The following is a 24,495-nucleotide window of genomic DNA, read 5'->3' as shown; positions in this document are numbered from 1 at the left end:
CCACTCTGCTTTGTGGATATTGCTATGTGCATGCACATGCCTCCTTTTCCTCATAGTTTTTTCAGTCAAACTTCTTTGAGATTTCATGCTGAGAATCTATTTTAAATTTGCATTTGAACTAATGTGGGTTTAGGGAGGATAAAATAATAGGGCTATACTATTTTAATGATTTTTCCTCTGTTTTTATCAAATATTTAATCTTGTCACTATTTTTCAACTCCTCAAATGTCTCTTATTCTGCATCTCTTTCTGTAAATATTTTTTTCCTTCCTTCTGTAGAGCCGAGGTGGCACAGTGGTTAAATGCAGCACTGCAGGCTACTTCAGTTGACTGCAATTTGGCTGTTCAAATCTCACCGGCTCAGAGTTGACTCAGCCTTCCATCCTTCCAAGGTGGGTAAAATGAGGTAAAATGAGGACCCGGATTGTTGGGGGCAATATGCTGACTCTGTAAACCGCTTAGGGAGGGCTGAAGGCCCTACAAAGCGGTATATAAGTCGAACTGCTATTGCTATTGCTATTCTTGCCTGCCAGCTTGCAACTCCAACCCTTCAAAACCTCTCTCCATTCTGCTATTTGGACATACCCATAACTTCTCATTTTATATTTGGCTTGGTATAAGCTTCATAAGAGGCTTGCTTTATTGAAATAAGCATTTGTTTATATTTTATTTATATTTCATATTTCTTAACCGCCCATCTCCCTCAAAAAATTGGAATGTACAGATAAACCTAAAGGATCTGCTGTGCCAAAGACATATTTTTAACTTGATGCTTGTACAGGATGTAGATAAACGTACTTACATCATGCTATGTCTAAAGGTCTCAGCAAACACAAACATAATGGATTCTTAACATATTATAACTGTTAATTGATAAGGTCCTTGCAATCTGTCTCACATGCTACTTGCATCCACTTAATCAATCTGTCTTCCCCTCTCTTTCCCCAATTAAATGGATTGTGTTTTTGAGAATACTTTATCGGAAGATGACTGATGGGAACAGATCAGTAATGATATCCTATTATCTTCACTACCAGTTCGGTAGCAGGAGCACACACATCATGCTCACGCGCAGAACATCTGGACATGCACAGGATTGTGATAACGTCTCCTGGGTGGACAGAGCCTTGTGCCGCTGCCACTACCAGTTTGCCCAAACTGGTGTGAATGGGCAGAATACCACCTCTGGAACAGATGCATGGCTCCCATTGACTTCTTTGTTGTGTGGATTCCCTAGGTTCAGGATTCCCTCATCTGGAGGTTCCCTAGTCTTTTGCCCAGCTCCCTACTTTGCTCAGCTTCCTGAGATTTTCAGGGGCCTGCCATGGATGTGAGAGCAGAGTGTCAGCCAGATGGTATACAAGTAGGATATCAACTCGTAAAGCATCCCTGGCCTGCTCTTGAGTTGTCCTAGGTAGGAGTGATGGGAAAATGAACTTTGCAGCTGCAGCGAGGCAGCACGTCAGTCAAAACAAAAGCACATTCCCGCCATATCTCTGTCAAGGCCATCTCCATGGTCACCCATAGTGGCCAGAGGGGAATGATCTCTACAACCTGTGAAATTGCTTCGTTGGGGAATGTGACTGATGACACATCTTGAGGGGAGTGGAAAAAAGGGTCAGAGTCGGAATGTAAATTAAGTAGGGTCAGAATTGGCTTCACTTGGAATGTGCCAAACATGAAACTCCTAATAAATAACTTTCTTTTGAAGTTTGGCTCGAGGATCATGAATTAATTAGGGCATCGGTCAGGGCCTTGACATAGAGTATTACACCAGGACAACCTGAACAGGCTGAAGCAGGTAGCAGCCCAAAGTTGATGCCTCCTTGGGAGGTGGAATAATGAGGGAGTGGCAAATGGTAAGCATTGACAAGTGACAGACTGAGTGTGAAGTTGTGTGTGTGTGTGAGAGAGAGTGAGTGAATATGTAGACAATTTGGAATCCTCTTACTTGAGTGAAAGTTGAAAAGAGGGGACAAGTGGGTTGGGTACCACTTTGCTGGCCAGTTTAAACATTTTTAAAAGTATCTATTGCCATTTGTTAGAAAATGCCCTGTGGAATTAATCTTTCATCAATCCTGGCTTTTCTTGACCTCTTCGTAGCCTTCAATATAATCAATGGTATCTTTTTGGGTTGGCTTTGTGAAATAGAATGAGAGGCCTGGTTTTACATTGGTTTACCTCCTTCCTCCTGTGTAATTCTGGATTCATGACAATTGTGGCTAAGAGGGCTTTTGCTCCCCTTTGTGTTGTCCATCAGTTGCACCCCTTCCTGAATTGAAAGCCATTATTTTCATCAATCATATTCTGAACATGTCTCTTATGGACTACTGCAATGCACTCTATATAGGACTACTCTTGAAGAATATCTGGAAGCTGCAGAACTAAATGTTTTGAGTGCTTCAGTGGTTGAACACCACTACTACATGAACTTCATTGGATTCCAGTTTGATTCTGAGTCCAATTCAAGGTTTTGGTTATTACCTTTAAAGCTCTTTATGACATGGATCCAGGTTATCTGTCTTGTCCCTATTTCATCTACCCATCCTGCCTGTTCAAGCCTGGGAATTATGTTGCAACTTCTGTTGTTTAAAGGTTTTCGACTGGTGGGGTCTAGGAAGAGAGCCTTTTCTGAATGCTCCTCACCCTATGGAAAACTGGTCTTCAGAAGTGGGTCAAGCCTCTACCCTTCGGGCCTTTTGGAAGAGCATCAAGATCTGGCTCTGCCAACTGCAACTCTGGAGGTATTTGGTTATTTAAAGATGGTCCCTCCACTTTTCATAATTTTTATAACTCTTAACATTTTAAATATTTTTAACTATGTCTCTTTTGATGTTTTTTATTTGTAAACCTCCCAGTCTCTCTTAGGTAAGATGTAGAAATGTAATAAACAAATAATTGTGTAATATTAAATTGGGGTTATTTTTTTCCTATCAATTGGAAGAGAATAAAAAAAATATCTTGGTCCCGGATGAGCCGAGGTGGTGCAGTGGTTAAATGCAGCACTGCAGGCTACTTCAGCTGACTGCAGTTCTGCAGTTCAGCTGTTCAAATCTCACCGGCTCAGGATTGACTCAGCCTTCCATCCTTCCGAGGTGGGTAAAGTGAGGACCTGGATTGTTGTTGGGGGCAATATGCTGACTCTGTAAACCGCTTAGAGAGGGCTGAAAGCCCTATGAAGTGGTATATAAGTCTAACTGCTATTGCTATTGCTACCTTCAATGTACCTTGAATCAACCACTTTTTCACAGATCCAGACAATAGATTCAAAGGAAATAGTCACAAACTGTTTAAAAGTAACCATGGTGTTTCTTTAGAAAATGTCCAGTGCAATGGCCTGATCTCAGTAAGAACCACAGCTGAACTCCAGGAAATAGAGGAGTAAGAAAATGAGAAATTCTTACTATCCAACTTCAAGATTGATTAAAGATCATGTAGAATTTAGGAGAAAGAGGTCCAGAAGGATGTTGGTCAAGCAACAGATCACTTGAGCAGTTTGTACCATTATCACATAAAATAAACACTTACTTCTAGCAGTCGATTGATGTGCACTGTGTGGTGATAAAGATAATGCTTTCTAGCCAAGACAAATGTGAAAAAGAACTTTATAAACATTACTGCCAACAGACATCATGCAAAAATAATTTCTACTAATCTGGTAAGGAAAACATTGAGCAGTTAAAATATAAACAAATTAAATGCATTACATTATCTGTTATGGCACTAAAATCATCTGGGCTTGAAATTAAGATTGGCAATCCATGACTGCATTTGGCAAAGAGAATATTAACTATTAATTGTTCAATTTTGCAATGACCAATCAGAAGTGGCATTGTTAATAACTTTCTTTGTGCAGTCCCTGAAAGGTATGCTTTGCAGCTGCTTATAAAGTTTCTTTAAATTTGAATGGAATTTTCCAGACACATAATCAGACTAGTTGTTTTGATTCCTTTATTTTCTTTCAAAATTGCTATTCCAAGTGAGGCAACTATAATAATGCCATTTCATCTTTGTTTTTGTATCAGTTAAATTCTTCTTCAATGATTGCCAGGTCTTGATCTTATGGATCACAGAGCTGCATTTCTTTACAAAATGCAGCTGCAAAACAGGAGAGAAGATAAACCAGATGAGAGACAGATCAAAGAAATATCTACCTTATTCATGTTGACAAGCTGTGCTTGTATTGTAGTGTCAGGTTCTTCAGGTCACAAGGGTGGAAAGTGGTTGCATTCAGAATATTTAAATTTTCATTTTCAATAGTTAGAAAGCTCAGGTAATAGGGAAGATGTATTTCAATAAAAAGACAGATTATTTTTCCAGATTGCAAAATCTGTTCCGGCATGATTGCTACTGAGGATTTATTCAACTGTTCCATCTTCATGCATGATTATAATATTATCTGATGATGGTGGTAGTGATGATGATAGTGGTGACGATGAAGATTTTCCAACCAGAGAATAGACAGAAATTCCAAAAGTTTAGGAAAGAAATGAGAATATGGACATCTTTGTTTTTATCCATCTGCTTAAGATCTGATGGAGTTGGCTTACTCCATGTGCTATTAGTAAGTAATAGCATCTTGTGGATACTTGGAATCAGATGGTCTCTGTGGCCATGCCTCCTATCTAAAAAGCATTCCCCGTGAAGTCCTCCACATCATCCTATTTATTACTATTATTTGCACTTGCTTTTTTGTTTATTATTTAATCTTAATTATTTATATTTAGTAAGTAGCCTATACTTATGATTTAGAAAATGATTGAGAAGATCTATACATTTAACTTGAATTAAATTCATTTGAAATTTTGAAACTGAATCCTGGAAGAACCAAGACAGACAAAAGGATTTTATTTTTTGCACAATGTATAATTAAACTTTGGAATTAACTACCGGATAAGGAGTTGGAAGAAGTACCATAGGCAATGATAGCAGGCCAGTGTTTATGCATCTATTTGCTGGATCTCAAGTGTGGTAAAATATAAGAAACTTGGATTCAGCCAATCGTTCTTTGAAGCGAACCAAACTTCAAAGCAGCACATCTTATCATAATGTTCCATTCACTCAGGAACAAAACAGTTCTAATTTATGATGTTTCATTCATTCAATTTCATTCATCAGAACAGACTACAAGAAGAAATTCTGATGAATGAAAAAGGAAAACAAAACACATAGAAGAATTACCTTGTTCTAGAGTGAAGGGAACCTTAGCAGAAGATGTGGTGCTACCTACCAGCTTGGCTGGCTTCAAAGAAGGATTGGATGAATCTATAGAAATCATAAGGCTCATCAACTATTGGCTTTTTTTCATGGTGATTAGCTCTGATGGTATCCGGTAGAAGAGTAGTGGACTTCTTTGTTGGCAGACTGCTGGCCTACATGGACCAAGGGTTTGATCTAGCAGGGTATTGCTTATGTTCTTATTACAGAAGGAACATTGTACATTAGCTCCTTCTCCAAACTCTAATGTGCCAAAAAGAGCTGCTTAATTTAATTTAGTTTAATTTTAATAATTTAATTCTGTTTAATTTAATTAAATATGTTTGATGTATTTCACCTCATTTTGGAAACTCACATTTATTTTAACTGTTATGGCAGCTTAGTCTGTGTTGGGAACAGAACTGCAATAGTAAGACCAATTGTATTGCTGGCATTTATGCTTTGGAATCACGCTCCTCATTTGCAAAGATAACAAATGCATTCTAAGAGGAGACAAATAAGTGAGTGGCAGAACCCAGCTGACAGTTCACTGAAAGCCATTAACATTCTTGGAATGATATTTAAATGGAGAGAAAAGAAAAGAACTTTCCAACTGCAATCCTTTTTATTAACTCGGCATTCCAAGTTTGCTGATGAAAATTGGCTTGTGTCAAAATTAGCCTTAATGAAACAATGGCAAAATAATCCATTGGCCCAAATGTGTCTTTGTACCAATCCAACTCCCATTTCTGAAACCACTCTTACAAAAGTATTGTAGGTAGATGGCAGTACAATGTAGGTAAAAATCAAGCTAAATGACAACTTAAAAATCCCAAAGGCTTGTGCAGCAAGAGATACAAGGCACTTACCATTCAAAAGCTGTTGTGTTTTCTTCTCTGACATTCCACTTAAAGTTTGTAGTGGTTGCAAAAAGCATTCCAATTAAGGCAAATCTGCCAGGGTCTCTATGAACCCAAATAAGCATGAATGCTCCAGAGCCAATGCTAATTATCCTAATGAATCTGAATGAGGCTGCGAGATTAACACAAAGCATTTTGTTGTTGTTGTTGTTGTTGGCGTTGTGTGGTCTCAAAGGGATAAAGTGATGCAATTGTCTTTCTCTGTGATGACATTTCTCTAGTTCCATTTATGCTCTCATTATCTGCTTTATGCTTTGATGTTTAGTGATGGAGAGGGGCAATACCCCAGAGTAAACAGGCAGGTGCTGTCCTAGATTTGAGTGCTACCTCCTCTGAATTCATGTTAAAAAGAAAAATAGAAAGTAACTATCTGAAATCCAGGAAAAGGCTGCAATCCTATATTGGACATTCCAGGGCAATGCAAAAGTTACACCTGGCTCCCCTCTGGATGTGAACTAACTCCCAGAATGTTGTTGTCTACATGACCAGAATTCCACACAGCAGGATAATATCCCAAATGAGAAAGGGTGAGCTACATGATAAGAAGCCCCCTTCTATAATGAACCTTAATTCTGATTACACAGATATAGGCTGAGTGCACAACTAATAATAAGAACAATGATAAGTACAATATAGGGTGTTTAGAGCAGACACCATGCTCTGCCACAGGGTTCTTTAAGCTATTTGGGGTGGCTGTCTGTGAAGGTCATCCAGGTCATAATTGTCCAAAAGGTGCTTTTTCAAAAGGCAACTGGACTCTTTTTTCTTTGAGGAAGATGCTTCTCTTGTCATCAGGAAGCTGCTTCCGCAAAGAAAAAGCATTCTAGTTGCCTTTTGAAAAAGCTCCCTTGAGACAACTTGGGGTAGAATTTGGAGTTATACTGTTCGTTTACTCTATAAGAGATTTTAATTTTTTTTATGAGTCCGTAGTCCCTATTTAGGGTAGGGAAAGGGCAATTGGATGGAGTTGAATGTTTACTGGCTGGATGTCCTTTTTGGTGCCTATGTGGAATTTGCAGAAGATATTTTTAAAATTTGCATTTAAAATCTCCCATTACATAGGATTGAACTCTCAACCTTCCAAGTGGGAGGTGAGCATCTTCACCACTGGCCACCACACCATTCCTACAAGAAAATTCAATAATGCCATAAAATCTGCTACAGAATTTCAGACTGGAACAGTGTATCTTTCAACTTTTCCTAAAACCAATGCACCAAAAGTAAACTTTAGAGTCTTGAGATTCAGGTCAGGAGATTGGTTGGAGATATAAGGGACAGATATCATGAACAATGATTTAACAAACCACAGTGGGAGCTGTAGTCCCCCAGTGCTCAAATAGCAACAGATTCTCTAAAAAAAGAAAAGAAATATGGCATATTGAATTTACCACAACCCACCTCAAGGCTATAGTTGCTAGCCTGTGCTTTGGAGAGCTTTGCAGTTCTTGAGAAAATTATCAAATATTTTGCAGTGAGGTTACTAATGTATTACCTTCCCAGAGGCTCATTGCAATCAAACCTGTGTGAAAAGAATTTCTCTGAGTATGGAATATTGACAAGCTACAATAATAAAAACTGTTCAAATATCAAGTAAGGCAACATAGAGAAGCTCTGATCCTTTAGTAGTTGCAGAATTACATTTCCAGCCTAGCCAAATATGAGGGCTGCTGAAATTGCCCTTCAAGAACATCTGAAGACTCACTTGTTTCCATCCCTTATATGCAGGGATAAAATTGCTTGCCAAGACTACATAGAGTTTGTATTTTGGAAAACATGCAAGCCTTATATGTAGCTTCAGATGGGACAATAGCCATCACTTTCATCTTATCTACCTTCTATCCAGGAATATCCGTGGATATTTTATAAGAAACATATGTGAACAAGGCTGAGGAAATAAACTGAAACACTATGGTTTTAACCTAGTAACTTTTCTAGCAAGATCCAGGATGTCATCTAATTTACTGCATAAACATAACACCATTGATCTGTCATCAAGATTCCCAAAACTTTATTCCCTCATGAAAGAAGCTTCTGTTTTCCTGCCTCATTCTCAGGATGTTGTTATATGGATTGCCCTCTTTCAGGATGACAATATCTGCAGGAAACCTGAGGTGCAGCACATTTTGAGAGAGAACATTGAATTAATGCCTGCAGACCCACACACACTGTAGTTCCATCCATCCATCCATCTGTCCATCTATCCTATCTATCCTATCTATCCTATCTATCTATCTATCTATCTATCTATCTATCTATCTATCTATCTATCTATCTATCTATCTATCTACCTACCTACCTACCTACCTACCTACCTACCTACCTACCTACCTATCATCTACCTATCATCTATCTATCATCTATCTTCTATCTACAATCTATCATCTATCTATCTATCTATCTATCTATCTATCTATCTATCTATCTATCTATCTATCTATCTATCTATCTATCTATCTATCTATCTATCTATCCTCTATCCTCTATCCTCTATCCTCTATCCTCTATCCTCTATCCTCTATCCTCTATCCTCTATCCTCTATCCTCTATCCTCTATCCTCTATCTATCATCTATCATCTATCTATCATCTATATATCATCTATCTTCTATCAACTATTATCTATCTATCATAAATAGCAATTCAAACATATTTCAAAGATATTATTAAAAGTATACTATTCCAGAAAAATTGGAATCTATTTCTAGAAGTATCGTCTTTAAGAATATACTTGCTTGACTGCTGTTAGTCAAGAAACTTCATGGGAACAAAGAACTTAGGTGATTTAGATACCTTCTCATTAATCTTTTTAATTGACAGAAGAAGAGGGGGAGGAGGGAGGGAGGGAAAGAGGAAGGAAGCAAGCAAGGAAGGAAACTATAGTTTAATGTCTATCTACGTGGATGAAATTTATGAGAGAGATTTCCAGAAACGTTATCTGAATTAACTGTATGATAGAATGCTGGCATAAGATAGGTTGCATCTTAGAAGAATTGGTAAAAATGCATTTGTCAAAAACATAGTAAATTTGATTAGGAGGCTTTAGGAGTTAGATGAAGGATTAGGATTTAGATGATCTGAAGTGTCATTTAATGTTTACATGAGATGCCTCTATTGTTAGCTGACTTCTATTTAAAACATCAGCAACAGATAAGTTCAGCCAATTGTTGGAGCTCAAGTGCTCTAGTAGTATTACTGTTGCTGAATCAAATCCTGTTTGTCTCTTCAGTCATTTAGTCATGGATTTATCTGGCTTCAGCAATGGGTACTCAACAGAGACAATGGGCCATCAATGACAAGTTCATCTCATGCTCATTCCCCACAGTGTTGGCTTTCAGTATTATAACAAAACTTCTTTTGGAAGATCCATCATCAGGATGGACTTCCAAAATAAAATTTCACTTGCAATTCTATTCATAAATTCACAGGAGACATAGTGAGGAATGTCAGCTTTAAGGGGACAGGAATCCTAAAATCAGTAAATTCTCAAACTGTATATAGCTTTCTAGGGAAGTTTCTTAATTATCCTGATTTTAAAGGTGAAGTACAAAATACAGAATGCCAGCAAGATAACAGAATTAGGTGCATGGATTAGATAATTAAAATGACTGAAAAGGCCTTTTATTTATTTGCTTGCTTTTTGCATGGTGCTAATTGGACAGAGGTTGATGAGGGAGGGAGGGAGAGAGAGAGAGAGAGAGAGAGAGAGAGGGAGGGAGCGAGAGAGAAAGAGAGTGCTGAGTAATCATTTTGAAACAAAACCTCAATATTATGGTCTCCCAAGTCCCTCAAGTAAAATAAAACTCTTTTAACATTCTTACTTTTGGAAGTGAGAACTAGGAGTACCACATGCAAGGTATCTGAGAAGGGGCTTGCTGCAGACTCCATCTGTTAGGGAATTTCCACTAATGGGGTCAGGAGACCCCCACTGGTTCTCCTGCCCTATAGAACATTCCATCACTAGAGGTGAGATCTGCTCCTCCTCTTCTGGCATCCTGGAAGAGTCAGCAAACTTGGGTTTTCCAGTTGGCTGGTGACCTTACAATTAAATAAAATAGAAGAGTTGGAAGGGACATTGGAGGCCTTCTAGTCCAGCCCCCTGCTTAGACAGAAAACCCTACACCACTTCGGACAAATGGTTATCCAATATCTTCTTAAAATCTTTCAAAGTTGGAGCATTTACAACTTCTGGAGGCAAGTTGTTCCACTGATTAATTAATTAATTGACCTTGATGGGGATGCTGGTGGGGTAAGAAGAAGACCTCACTCCCATGCCATCTGCCCACTTAGTCTTAGTTTTTATGTAACTCTTCTTAATTTTAATTGTGTTTATAATTATATTTTTAAAATTTGTAAGATGCCCAGTGTTGCCTTATTAGCGAGATGGAGATAATATAAATTTTAAAAAATGAATATTGAAAAAGTTCACAATGTATTAAGCATCTTCCCCAAACATTTGAGGAACCTTAGTAAACCCATCTGCCATTACACCATTCTCCCCTTTTATGAAGAATCTAGGAAGAAATATCATATGCTGAATAAATGATAGTAAAAGTAGATAACCGGTTAAAAACCAGCATTGTAAAATGAATGGATATATGACTAGATGGCAACTGAAATTTTAGAAACACAGTAGTGTTTATGTTCAGGCCAGAGAAAAGTTTCTGCTACTGTGCTGCATTCAGTGAGTGCTGTGCTTTTGTTTCAAATTCAGTCTTTCCCCTACATGCATTTATTTCTCTGATGTTGGTCCTGTTAGATTAAAAGACTCTATCTTCTTTCTTCACGACCCTCAATTCAGTAATAAGATGTTCATCTGGCATTTGAAAATGCATGGTTCACTAGTCCATATGATTTTGCCTTGTTCCTCCATGGATTTTATTACATATCTGTATATTTTTTATATGAACACTACTAAATGAGCTTTTTTAAACAGGTCCCTATGGTTATATACTCTTACAGTCCATATGTTCCCTCAGGTATTACATTACAATTATGGCAAGGGAAGTGACTATGTCAAAAATTAATATCTATTTTCAATGCCTCTCTGAGTTATTCTCAATGTCAAAAATAGCTAATAGTTAGGATGGCAAAATTTGGAGGGTGTTGCATAGCCAGGTGGAAGAAAGAAATAGAAGAACTGGACTAAGAAAGAACAATTGCACAAGAACCTTAAAAGTTATTAGAAAGTAAAAGACTGGGTGTTGATTAAGTTCTGCAAAATACTTAGATGAAAACAATCTCAGTAATTTCAGTGTGGAAATATAGATTTGAATTGCAATTTTAAAAACATCCCTCCTTCTAAATATATCAAAACATTTGGCATTGTCTGCAACTACTGTACTTCAGATGTTTTTCTTCTTCCTTCACTGAAGAAGTATAGTTAAAAGATGTATATTTTCCAGATCCAAAAGTAGGAAAAAAGAGATCTAGAAATCAATTCTGATTAGAAATTAATACTGAATATCATTTCTATCCATGTCTGAAGAACTATGTGAATCATAGTAAAATTTGTCTCAAAATGAACTAAGTAGAATTCTTGTTCACCATCAACCACACTCAAAAGACTGAGCTATTTCCAGTATGTTACACTTGCCTGGTATGTAGCTGCTCAAAATGAGAAGCTTCATTGGAAAAAGAATGTGAGAAAAACTAATTTATTTCATAAATGCATAAATGCAATTCAGTAAGTAAATTTGCATTTTGTAAGTTGTCCAGGGTCATCTCTAGTCAAAATGGGCAGCAAACAAGTCTAATAAGTAAGTAAATAAATAAATAAATAAAAGCATTCAAAGCCCTATGCCTGAATTCACAAATGCACCCTTTTCTTCTTATTCTATCAAAATATTATCTTGTTTGTGAAGAGTAGGGTACATTTCTGAGTCTGTCTGGTCTCCAGAAGCAGCTTGGCCTTGATTTGTATCCAACAATTCTCGAACTGTAGGAAAGGCATTTGAAAGAAGGCAATTCAAAATATTGTCATATGGTTGCCAAGAAAATGGCATGAACATGTCTTTGTAGGCAGTTGGAGCTAAGCAGTTTTACATTGTCATTTTTAATGAATAGATTGGATGAAGTTCTTCTCCATCCTGGCTTGTCTGAAAAGGAGAGAAAGGGAGCTAAAGCTGTATGAAAAGTACTGGTAGAGAATGCCAGAAATAGGGTAATTCCCTTTCTATGCCTTCTGGGTTCAAATTCACAAACTCTCCACATTGCCTCATTATCCCTTCGAATATCATAATTGTATCTGACTAACTTGCTGTCCAATAGCCTTATCAGACTATGGGGGAAAGAAACAATAAAGCAGATGGGGTTGTGTGTCTGTGAAGAGACACATAGCCTGTGATATTTTCTGCACATTACCACCTGTAAATAATGTCCATCTGTCCCAAGGAAGATGGATTTAGGCAAAATGAAGAGGATCAACCCTATCTTTTCTTATAAAATAAAACAGAGAGTTTTGTATAATACAGAGGGAACATCTTGACAGTTCTTTCTGACTTCAAATATCCACTTTCATTTCAGAGGTTGTCTTCAAAAGGATTTCTTGATTATATATGGTGCAATATTACACGCATCAACAATTCACCACCTAAGAAGAACAATAATGTGGTGCCTGTTATGAAGCTCTAAGTGCCATCAGGAAATGAATGCACTAAAAAAGTCGAAGGGGCTGTGATTCTCCAGTTGTGAATGTTGTATAAACTTATGCTATCATAAGGTTTGGGAATTTTGCAATGCGTCACTTTGAGCCTCGACAAGCAACATTGTACAAGAGTATAGAGTCCAATTTTCCAATTCAGACCAGGCTGATTTGGAGAATGTGAGTAATGTTAGCTGTTCATATCTAAAGTAAAGCCTATCATTGATTCCTGTAACTGTTGACTTGGCAACATTTGACAAAGTGATTTGTCACTGTCTTCTGTTTGTTCAATTCAGCCTATAGTTATAGGATTTGTGAATAATTTCCCATTCTAGAACTAACCAGGTTAGCTAAGATAGCTACACACACTATACAGTAATACTCATCTTTAGGAATGAGCAGATCTATCTGTTTGATTTTTCTGTTTTTCATTCCCCTAATCTAAACTTATTTTTGGATTATTATATATATTTGAAAAAGAATCATGATTAACTCACAATATGCATTTTTCTCTCTTTCTGGTTTCTCTCTCCCAGAGCACAGTTCTCTCATATACACATTTTTGAAATTAGAGCTGTATATGAAATTGTTGTAGCCTGCCAGTGGCCAGCAGAGCTGATAACAGATTCGGACAGTGAGGAGGTTGGGGAGGAACATGGGCCAGTCCTGGAGTCTGGGGAAGGCTCGGATGAGGGCTCTGTGTCAGAGGCAGAGAAGGGGCCAGAGCCGTATTCCAGTTATCAGCTGCCTTCAGAGTTAGACATCAGTGAGGCAGATGAATAGCTGGAGCCTGTTCCCAGTGTGCGCATGCACAGAGTTGCCAGATGAAGGGAACAGATAAAGAATAGGAGTTGTCTTGGGAGTAAAGCCACAGGTAGATGATGAATTGTCCCTCCCAGAGGAAGTAAAAGAAGAGTGAAAGTGGAGTGGAGTTTGCAGGAGACAATTAGTTCGCTTAATTGTTTCCTGACTCATATCAGCCTGGCAACTGTCCAAGTCAGATAAGGTCTGTGACTGTCCCTTGAAAGACTTTGTTGAATGTGAATGAGAAGAATTCACAGTAAATTAATAAAAGGGATTTTTGTTGGGGCAAGGAGTTTGCGTCATACTCTTGGGAAGCCGAGGTCAGAACAGAAATGCAGACTACAGCATTTAATTTTAACATACAATAGAAAACAATATTTTTGAAAGGGGAAAGCTTAAGTTCATCTGAGCTCTTTTTAATGTCCTGTTTCCAAAATTTGACATAATAATCAAGGTGAGGTCTGGGAAGAAAGAGGAATTACGAGCATCTCTGCACTACACTCTTCCTCCTGTGAGGTCCTTGGTACTCTCTGAACTTAACTGGTAGTTGTTTTTTGAAGGCATCTTATTACCAAATTATGTAACTTTATCAGTATTAGATAGAATCATTGACTGAAGATGTTATCTGGTTTGGTAATGACACATCTGCAAGAAAACAACCAAGCTTAGAGTGTACCAAGGACCCCGCTGTTCAAGCTTCAGCTACAAATATTATATTTTATCAATACTCTTCTACCTTAAATATCTAAAAAATAAATAAATAAGGGAACAGTGCACTGATGGACTTGTTTCTTTTAAAAAGCCCCCAGGAAAAGTTTTAGGAAAGAAAAAAATGTACTCAAAACTAAAATTCTGTTGGTTTCAAACTAGCATCATTCTACATGCCAAACAAGTATTATAATCACCAAGTCATCGACAAAGATTGATAACAGAAATTGGAATAGATCTTAGTGAGGAAAACCTGGGAAATGAGGTGAATTTTCACAGTAGCCTAGGACAAAGTAAAGTCCATTGAACACTTCAGACAACAACATTTGCATCAACCCAAGCTGGAAAAACTACTTTATCTACCTTCTGTCCAGGAATTTTGAGGGATGTCATATTCACAGTGACTTAAAGATGAGGAGAGGAGAATGACATTTATTTTTTTGCCATCCAGAAACTGCTTATGGACCATACTCATCACAAGGCTATATGGCAATGTGAATATGCTTTATTTTCTTAGTATTTTGAAACTTTCCTTTTATTGATGCAATCTAAATTGCCTTTTTTATAGCCACTGTGAGTTGCTGTTTCACAATCCATTTTCAATCAACTTCAATTCCAAGATAATGAATGAATCGAAAGCATACAGTAGATAGTACTTCATAAGTCCTATTACCAAGCTAGATTTCACTATCTCTATTATGAACCTTTCAGCTAGTGCTGGATGTCTGCTTTGGTCTTTGATTCTATTTTGACAACCTGTGTCTCACCTACTTCTCAGGTTCTCTATTCAATGGCTTGTGATTTATTGGCTGCTTTATAATCTCTGACTTTACTAAGAGTCAAATTACCCTACTTACTCCAAGATTGGGCATTTTATGAGAGAATAAAAGTCTAAAATGTTGCAACTTTAAATTGCAAACTACAAGGATATTTTGCTGAAGGTTTTCAGATGCCTTGAAGCATTTAATAATATTAATACATTTTACCATGCTTCATTATTTTTTATATGTGGGAAGATTGAAAGTTTACCCAAGCAAAAGAATCATACTTATTTTTAGGAAAATAGGTAAGAATATGCATTGTCAGCCATATTAGGGCAAAACAGATATTTGAAAATATGTTTCCTAGATGAAAAATGGGAAATCATGTTTATTTTTGTTTCTTTTACATGTGACTATCTAAAGTTTTTCTTTGGACAGATGGCAAAGTAGTATATCTATGCAACATATATACATACAGAAAAGGTTAAAATTATTGGCACACTGAACTGTATCCTTCTCCTCTGTGTGCTGCTGAGTTCTCTGAGTCTATATGTAGTATAGTTAGAGCACAATACCAAGATGGGTCTGGCTTTCAGACAACAATGTCACATGGGATTTTGAAAATTTGTTGTTGATTCTCAGCTCAGTAATACTACCAAGAGCAATAGCACTTAGGCTTATATACTGCTTCACAGTGCTTTACAACCTTTTCTAAGAAGTTTACAGAGTCAGCATATTGCCCCCAACAATCTGGCTCCTCATTTTATTGAGCTCAAAAGGATGGAAGTATGAGTCAACCTTGAGCCAGTTAGGATCAAACTGCTAGCGGTTGGCAAAAGAATTAGCCTGCAATACTACATTATAACCACTGTGCCACCATGGTGCTCTTTCAATTCTACCAATCTCACCAATATTGTATTTTCACAACCTTACAGCATAGTGATTAAAATTTTCTTCGTGTTACTTTTTGTGCTCTGTACTAAATGGTAGGATCCTCAGACTTGATTTATTTTTCAGAAACAATTCAGTTTTACTGGTATGATTGATTATGTGGATGGATGGATGGATGGATGGTATTTTATTTTAACTCTGTAATTCACAAGCAAGAGCTATGAAGTACATCTATTAGCTTTTCAACAGTCATCATTTTCCATTTAGTATGCGTGCATGATTTCTATTGTGATATCACTATGGTCAGAGGTGGGTTGCTCCCAGTTTGGCCCGAATTGGTAGTAGTGGCGGCAGGAGGTTATGCCTACCTGTCCGGATGTTTCTGTGCGGAAACATTGTGTGAGCGCGAGTGCGCACACATGCATGAGCGAACCAGTAGTAAAAAAAATGGAAACCCACCAAAACACTTGCAGAATCTCTAATTGTTAAAAACAATCCAATGCAGTTGAAGACAAAGGATATATTGCATATAATTTCAGGCCAGTGTTCTGTCTTAGTGTAATAATAGTGTTTGCCTAGAATTCTAATTATTAACTTCATACCACAGTTTTATTGCTTAAAGTTCTGAGGGTAGAGACATCAAAGACCTATTTTTAAAAAGAATAAATAAATTAAGCATGTAAGTCTGGCAAATAAGCTTCCTAGGAACTTGTATACCCTAGAGGTACAAGGGCCAATTACTTTTATTTATTCTCTGTTCCCATGACACCTGAAATCTTTGCATATGATATAAAACATTAAAGTAGGTTCTGCTTGAATACTAATGTATATTAATTCTTTGCTAATATAACTTTTCTCTTCCTTTCTCTTGGTTTCATTATAATGAACAACAATTGCATTTTAAAGCAACTACTATAAATCATAGGCTGCTTATGACTGCACTGAACTTAATGTTACGCTGTTTGCTAGTTCAATTAAAGAAAGAGGTTTCATGCTGTGTTTCTTTCTCTTTCTCTCACTTTATGGAGAGAATAAACCTGTTGAAAATGATTATGATGATGACATGTCAACTATGCAACTTCTTTAGACAGTGATGTACTAATTAATGATGTTATCTGAATATCAAGCTGGAAAAGATATTTCACACTTAGTTATGAAGAGAAGGCCATCAAAGTGGATGCAGAATGTCATAGATCAAATTTGGCATCTTCAGATTAATATCCAGGCAACAGATAGTGAGAATGAGTTCTTCTCAACACCCATATCCTCCAGAATTGACAATGGACTAGGTGGAAGAAGAAGAAGAAGAAGAAGAAGAAGAAGAAGAAGAAGAAGAAGAAGAAGAAGAAGAAGAAGAAGAAGAAGAAGAAGAAGAAGAAGAAGAAGAAGAAGAAGCGGGAGGGGGAGGGGGAGGGGGACAGGGAGGGGAGAGGGAGGGGGAGGAAGAAGAACCACAACAACAACATTGAATAACAATGACAATAAAGCAACTATATGTGTTCGACTAACCCATAACCTATTTCTATGTTGGGATAGAATATTGATGCAGCAGTGCTATTCTCCATAGTGGGGGTAGTGTGGAAAAATTGGCAGCCATAGATATTGAAGTGAAAATTCTTCTGTTGTGATTTCTGATATCTAACATAATAGTTGTATAATTTAAAGGAAAGATATAGAGGCAACATCTATTTTCAACCTTGAATTCATAGGCATCATTAAAGGAAAAATAAGACGTAGCAATCAAATAAAATATTTTTGGCTAACCCAGTTGTTTTTTTTTAAATGTGTGAGTATAAGACAGAAAACCCTTGGGAGACAGCCACTTTATCTTTTTAAGTAAAGCACGATTTTTATAAGACTTTGAATTTAGTAATATTGAGTCTCCAGGGAGCTTTTTTTTTCATTTTTTTATATTTATTGGCTTTTATAGAATATTTGTCCCTAGAAATCAATGCAAAGAGATTAAGAAATTAATCTAGAAAGTGCATTTCCCCGCAGAAGTCTATATGAAAGTATATACCAAGGGACAAACTAAATCAGATGTAACTCCATGACAGAGGCTATAAAGTAATATAGGAATAATATATGAATAACGTATGCAAAAGAGAAAAGGGTCCTGTCCAGTAGTGTTTTGTGAGGGGACAAATTGCAATATGATTGATAGTCACAGTGTAAGCCTCAGGTAAGGTTTGCATCATGACTTTATACCAGTGACGTGCAGTGAGGTTAATGGCTGGTGAAGCACTGACACAGGGGTTTCAAATTTTTTTAGACTTGTGGACTTCAACTCCCAGAATTCCACAGCCAGGCATGCTCAGTTCCAATTTAAAGCGATAGCATTTTTTCTCCTTTGCGAAATAAGTTTTACTTCATTCTTTTTCTTCCCCTTCCCCCTCCTTCCTCCCTCTCTCCCTCCCTCCCCCTCTCTCAAATAGACACACGCACACAGAGAAGTTGGATCCCTCTCTCACTCACTCACTCTCAAACAAACACAAACACAGAAGTTGGATTGGATATATTTTCCAATGGCTTGAAAGCAGCTCCTCTGCCATACCCCCCTATTCCCCTGCTGCCTTCCAAGCCTTTGATTGCAGGCAGAGCCATGTTGCCTTTTCAAACTTGTAATCAGTGAAGCTGGGCTTATATACTTTTATCCAGCTCTGTGTGTGTGTGTGTGTGTGTGTGTGTGTGTGTGTGTGTGTGTGTGTGTGTAAAGGCAATGTGGCTCTGCATGCAATCAAACTTTTTGAATTCCTCCCCCCTCCCCACACACGCACCTTTTCCAGCTGTTTCAGAGAGGATTTCAACTCTGCTCTTGCCTGCCATCATAAAAAGAAAAAAAGTGTAAAAGGCCAAGCTGAGCTAGCTGCTCCCAGAGCCTCTAAAAAGCCTCTAAAAAACGTCCTTTACAGGAGGCGAGAGAACCATGTGCCTCATCTACATAAGGAATTTTTCGGCTTTTAACCCTTGCTTAACCCTGCTCAAGTGATCATAAAGATAGACTAAATGAGGCACGTGGTTCACTCGCCTCCTCCTGCAGAGGGCACTTTTTTAGAGGCTTTTTTACACAGTTAAGCACTAAGCAGAGTCATCCATTGTGACTGGCAGCAACTACCTCAGCCTTTTTCCTTTTACATTTTTTTCTTTTCATGATGACAGTGGTGAGGTGCTGCCTCCCCTGCCTCCCCTGATTGCACGTCCCTGGTGGTGACCAAAACTGGATACTGTATTCTAAGTGTGGTCCTACTAAGGTTTTATAAAGCAGTACTAATACTTCATGTGATTTTGATTCTGTGCCTCTGGTTATACAACCAAGGATAATATTAGCTTTTTTGGCTGCTGTCATATACTGCTGGCTCATATTTAAGTGATGATCCATTAGAACTCCAAGGACCCTCTCACAGTTACTGTTTTTGAGCCAAATTTCACCTAAACTGTGTTTGTACCTTTGGTTTTTCCTGCTTAGGTGTTAAACCTTGCTTTTCTCCAGACTAAATTTCATTTTATTGGATAGGGTCCAGTTTTCAAATCTGTGAAGTTCCTTTTGGAACTTAAGCTTGTCTTCTGGGGTATTGGCTATTCCTGCCAGCTTAGTATCATTTGATGAGTTCTCCTTCTATTCCCTCATCTAACTCATTTATGAAGATATTACAGAGTATTGGGCCTAAGATGGAACCTTGTGGTACCCCACTGCTTACTGTCAGGGGTGCCTCATTCAGTATTCAAGAAAGAAAACCCCCAACTCCATTTAAGTAGAGATAAAGGTACTTTTACTGGACATGAAATGAAAACAGCTAAAGTGAAGCAAGATCCGAAGCAAAAAAGTGTGAACGTGTACATATCAAATGTTTGCCCAAGACCTTTCCCCCAGTTACCCCAACCCAATGTCCAATCTGCAACTCCCAAAGGTGCCATGTGGGGTGCATCTTCAAGTGGCCTCATTTGGCTGGTATGCAGAGATGATTGATCTTGATCAAGCCCAAGCTTGAGCCGTCAGCATGCACAGAAGATGGTGAGAACAAAACTCCCTTCATGATAACTTCTCCAGTATCTAGTAATCCCCCCAAAATACCATGATCCCCCACCCTTCCCATTACTATGGCAGCCAAGAGCAAGAAAGCAATATAGAGGTTCACACTTACTTTCCTCCATATACAGTTGCAAGACTGTGGAGTTTTGAATGAATTGGTCATAAAATGTGCTCTGAACTTCATCTAAGTCACAACAATAAAAAAGCACAGTCTACTGAAAATAATACTACACAAACATTAGATGTTGCCATGGTTTAATTGCACATAACATGTAAACATTCACAGTGCAGGGAGGAAAAAAGTATGTGAACCCTTGGTCTTAATAACTGGTTGACCCTCCTTTGGCAGCAATAACCTCAACCAAACGTTTCTTGTAGTTGCAGATCAGACCTGCATAACGATCTGGAGTAATTGTGGACCACTCCTCTTCACAAAACTGTTTCAGTGTAGCAATATTCTTGGGATGTCTGGTGTGAATTGCTATCTTAAGGTCATGCCACAGCATTTCAATCGGGTTGAGGTCAGGACTCTGACTGGGCCACTCCAGAGGGCGTATTCTGTGCTGTTGAAGCCATTTTTGTGTTGACTTATTTGTATGCTTTGGGTCATTGTCCTGTTGCATCACCCATCCCCTGCGGAGCTTCAGTTGGTAGACAGATGGTCGTATGTTTTCCTGCAAAATGTCTTGATAAACTCTGGAATTCATTTTCCCATCAATGACAACAATCCGTCCAGGCCCTGAGGCAGCAAAGCAGCCCCAAACCATGATGCTCCCTCCGCCATGTTTTACAGTGGGGATGAGGTTTTGATGTTGGTGTGCTGTGCCTTTTTTCTCCACACATAGTATTGTGTGTTTTTTCCAAACAACTCAATTTTGGTTTCATCTGTCCACGGTAAATTTTGCCAGTAGTGCTGTGGAACATCCAGGTGCTCTTTTGCAAACTTCAAACATGCTGCAATATTTTTTTTGGGACAGCAATGGCTTCCTTCGTGGTGTCCTCCCATGTACTCCATTCTTGTTTAATGTTTTTCTTATTGTAGTGTGTCAACAAAAATGTTAGCATGTGCCAGAGATTTCTATAGGTCTTTAGCTGACACTCTAGGATTCTTCTTTACCTCATGAAGCATTCTGCACTGTGCTCTTGCAGTCATTTTTACAGGACGACCACACCTAGGGAGAGTAGCAAGAGTGCTAAACTTTCTCCATTTGTAGACAGTCCGTGGACACATGAACATCATGGCTTTTGGAGATACTTTTATAACCCTTTCCAGCTTCATGCAAGTCAACAATTCTTGATCGTAGGTCTTCTGAGAGCTCTTTTCTCCGAGGCATGGTTCACATCAGACAGTGCTTCTTGAAACCAGTAAACCCACAACAGATGTGTGTTTGTAAAGGGCAGAACAGCTGTCAGCAACACATCCAATATCATCACACTGATTGGAGTCAAAGTTGGCTCACTCCTGGCTCCAATTAGCTCTTGGAGACGTCATTAGGCTAGGGGCTCACATACTTTTTCCTCCCTGCACTGTGAATGTTTACATGTTATGTGCAATTAAACCATGGCAACATCTAATGTTTGTGTAGTATTATTTTCAGCAGACTGTGTTTGTCTATTGTTGTGACTTAGATGAAGTTCAGAGCACGTTTTATGACCAATTCATGCAAAACTCCACATAATCCCAAGGGGTTCACATACTTTTTCTTGCAACTGTAGATGTAATACCATTAAGGACTACTCATTAAGTACAGTTTGTCAGCCACTTACAAATCCACCCAATGTTGATGTCTAACCCACATTTTTCTAGCTTACCAAGAAGTAGGTTGCAGTCTACTTTATCAAATGCCTTACTGAAATCTAAGTATACTATGTCCTGATTTACCCATTTTGTCAAAGAATGAAATAAGTATGATTTGGCCTATCCTGTTTTTAACAAACCCATGCTGGCTTCTAGTTAGAACTTTATTTATTTGTAGATATTTGCAGATCTGTTTTTTTTATTATCTTTTCCAGTATTTTTTCAGGTATTGGACTACTGATTGGTCTGTAGTTTCTGTGTCTATTTTTTCCTTTTTTTGAAGATTGGAAACATATCAGCTCAATTCCAATCCTAAGTGAAGCTTTATTCTGTCAAAGTCAAAAGCCATCCTGCTTCAGAAAGCAATTCTGCAACTTTGATTGCAGCATTTCTGAAATGAAGTAAATGTTTGAAGCTTCAGAAAACCCATCCATTATAACTGGCTATATTCATGATACTTTACCAAAGGTGAATTCTACTTTGAATTATTGTTCAATGTTACTTAATGGTTAGTACAGGCTGAAGATTTTGTTAGAAAAAAATCAGTGAACAGAGCTCTCTGCATCAAATATCTCCCCATCTATCAAGTGGTGCCAAGCACAACTGGGCAATTCTTTGGATTGAAGGCAACATGGTACTTCAAAGCACACATTGATGCTTGTTGTCAACAATTCCTAAAGCAGAAAGTTTGTTCTTAGGATGTGTGGCTGGCCACTGCAGTTTTTGTATAATTTAAAGCTAAGAAAAGACAAATGTGGTCAAGACAAAATACATTTCTCCTTTCAATTTTTTTTCTTTAGAACAACTCTGTGAAGTATATTCAGCCAGGAAAGAGAGTAACTGGCCCAAAGTCATCCAGTTAGCTTAAGTGGTGAAGATGGATTTGAATCTGGGTCCCTTTGCTCCCAGTCTAGCATCTTAATTGCTACATTACACTGGTTCCATTTTTTTTTAAAAAATATCTCACTTGGAATTAATCAGTTTTAACTTAAGGCCATCCAGTTATGTTCAGGTTAATCATACAACTAGTAGAACCAAACTGGGGAAAACTGTAGGTGGGACCAACCAAATTCATGTCATGGAATGACAAAGGGAGAATCCAAATTAACAATATGCTACACTTTGGATACAAAGTTGAAGTGATGCTTTAGAGTAGGCATGGTGAACATGCGGTAACTTCCCTAAAGAAAATATTTGTTACTTTTGGAGCCTCTTTAATTTGTGCGTTTGCCTGACTTTGGTAGCTGCCATATGAATTGAAGGAAGGCTACATTAAGGGAGTGCCAGAAGTGGTAGCCTCTGTGTCCAGATCCATTATGAAGCATCCTTTTGACTTTTCCCTAATCCAAACTCAGACTTCAATTACTTACATTTCTTAGATGTAATCATTCTGTGACATTTATATCCTGTTGTTCTTATAGTGCACAACAGAAGCAATGATTCATATAATCTGTAAGAGACAAGAAGTCAGTACTGAAAAAAATAGCATCCCACACTTGTAAAATGTCTCATAAAACGTACTCTAAAGAGAAAGAACTATATAATAAATCTAATTTATTCTTTGGTTAAACATCATGAGATCCAACCAAGTGCTCCTAGTTACTCCATCTGTGTGAAATGAACTCCAGCGAAGAAATTTCAATCATCTTTGGAAATCTACAGTCCCCAGGACTAGGCGAAACCACGTTAGTGCCTCAGGAAGAAATGAAGCTGCAGTATCTACTATTACAACCTCTCATATAGATTAAATTTGCCAGAATCACAGTACCAGCTAGAGAATATATAGAATTCTTTTCTGCCTTATAAACATTGCTCACAGTCTGACTGTTCCATCAAGCATTACTCTTTTGCTCTAAGGCCAATAAGAGCATTCTCATAAGGTCAAATCCACTGTAAATGGAAATCCTTATCCTGGAGGTCTAAGAGAAGGTGTTTTATTTCTTTGTATTTTCAAGCTGTTCTCATTTTATTTTTCCCCACAGCATTCTATGCTCTTTATTAGAGGGCTCACAGTGTTGGCATTATTATCCTTGCTGAAGACTACAGAATTGCTTCAGGCTCCTGTTTTTTCTCCCCACAATCCCTGCTGTGCGGTTGTTTAGTTGCAAATGCAAGCTTAGTAGTTGCTCTTTCCTTTTGCTGGCTAATTTCTCAGTGCAGACAAACTTTTTGGTAGCAACTTAATCTCTTTTCTTTCAAGACCATCTTGAAACAAAAGCCTTTTTGTGACTTGTCTCTAAGATTTAAGAGTTAATGAGTACTGTTATTCATACTGTTCAGCTTTGGGCACCCCATTCCAGACCATGCTTTCTCAGAGGGGAATAAAGTGCTAACAAAAGCCAGGCACCAGTTTATATAATGGTTTATATCACATTACAATGCTTGAATTCACAAGGCATAGTTGTAGAATACCTCTCCCAACTAGCCTGTTTTCCAGATGCTTTTTTTTAAAAAAAACTTCCATGTTTGGAAATGGAAGTCTACCCAAATGAAGGGTTGGGATTGAGAAGACTGCATTAGAAGATATAACACATACTACCACCGTTTAAAGTTAACAATGTTGTACATTAGTTTATAGAATCTTGGTAATTGACCTGCATCTTTATCCAATGAAAATTATTGTATGATGGATTGTGAGACACTGAGTAACTGCCCCCACCCCACACTGATTTTCCATTATAAGGGTGATATTGAGAGCTTCCACTTTTGGTGCTAAGAAATGTCTAAACTTCATAGCTTGGCAGGAGC

This window comes from Thamnophis elegans, chromosome 1, assembly GCF_009769535.1.
Source record: "Thamnophis elegans isolate rThaEle1 chromosome 1, rThaEle1.pri, whole genome shotgun sequence".
Lineage (NCBI taxonomy): Eukaryota > Metazoa > Chordata > Lepidosauria > Squamata > Colubridae > Thamnophis > Thamnophis elegans.
The sequence above is the reverse complement of the archived record's forward strand: the minus strand, read 5'-3'. Positions refer to the sequence as shown.